Source organism: Amphiprion ocellaris, chromosome 17 (assembly GCF_022539595.1).
Source record: "Amphiprion ocellaris isolate individual 3 ecotype Okinawa chromosome 17, ASM2253959v1, whole genome shotgun sequence".
In the NCBI taxonomy this organism is placed as follows: domain Eukaryota; kingdom Metazoa; phylum Chordata; class Actinopteri; family Pomacentridae; genus Amphiprion; species Amphiprion ocellaris.
In genome coordinates, this window is record NC_072782.1 from 24796196 (window position 1) to 24797805 (window position 1610).

The following is a 1610-nucleotide window of genomic DNA, read 5'->3' on the forward strand; positions in this document are numbered from 1 at the left end:
GGCTAGGCTAAATGTGCTACATGTACACATGTAGGCTAAAATTTTACTTACACACAGCTAAACCATTAAACCCTGGCCACACAACTTTTAAAACGTCTAAACAAGCTATATGTAACAACAGTCCACATACATTTCATGTACTGAAACACACACACTGTCTGAGATAAACAGTGCAGCAAAATTATGAATATTCACTGTGGCTAAACAGTAGCATTTCAATTTTGAACGAATTATAAATGACAGAAAAAATTATATATATATGAGCTTACCTATTACAACAAATAAAAGTTTCAGACACTACGCTGGAAAATCCCCAGGTCTGGATCCAGTTTCCTGGTCTCACAGAGAGCTAACGCTGCGTCTATCTCCTCTACAGCAACACAGTCCTGCTGCCACCAAGCGTTTGTCACTGCTGCAAAATGTTGAAAAATAACAACAGCTCATAATGAAAAGAAATAAATGACTTCACCTGGAATTTTATGTCTGATTACACAGTGAAATAGGAAGCTCATATCATCTTGATGACTTACTAAATGCTATTATCTACATGAAATGCTTAACATATTTAATACTTAACAAATCATACTGATTCAAATGAACTTTTAAACATGTGCAAAACATATGAAATATTTTTATAACTTTCAAGATGGTAACTTTGAGGTGTGTTACACACGTGTGGGTCTTCTCCAGGTACTCCGGTTTCCTCCCACAGTCCAAAAATATGCTGAGGTTAATTGATGATTCTAAATTGCCTGTAGGTGTGAATGCGAGTGTGATCGTTTGTATCTGTAGCCCTGCAACAGACTGTTACCTGTCCAGGTGTCCCCTGCCTTCACCCGAGTCAGCTGGGATAGACTCCAGCCCCCATGACCCTAATGAGGATTAAGTGATGTATAGATGATGGATGGCTGGATGGATGTTCAGGAGATGTGTGTCCAGGTTAGACAGCTATAACCAGACGTTCAGCGCTCACTGTAGCTGCCGAGAGCAGCCGGCAAGACTTTCTGAAATCTGCCGCTGGCTCTGATGGTTCTACAGCTGTTAAACGGGGATTGAATTGCATGAAGTTTGGTTAACACCTGTGCAAACTACTGTTAAATCTACTTGCCTCCTAAATTCATGTCCAAAGCGTGAAGACCTGAGAAGTGAAAATGTGCTAATTAATGCTAACTATCACAGCTAATAGTGAACTGTGTTATCTTTAGCTAAACCAGATGGACAGTTGGGTTATCCACGTTTTTGTTCCAAATTAATTTACTGAACATTTCAGTTACTTTTCAACTACTTAAACTGAAGTTGAGCAGAATTAAGTAAATAATATATTTTTCCTGATATGTTTGACAGACAATGATACAGGGAGGAGACACAGAGCACTTTTTCATGAATAGAAGTCAGTAGGACAGAGCAGGACAGAGCAGGACAGACTGACAGCTCCAGAGAGGACCAGGATCAGTCTGAATGCAGCCAGGGACCATCATGTGTTGTTGAGCCAAACATCCAGGACCAGAGCAGCAACCATCAAGCTCCAGGTGAAAATACAGACATGAGAAAAGCCATGCACTTGTATTTATACCATACACTGTTATTTATTTGTTGTTCTGTCATAGTTG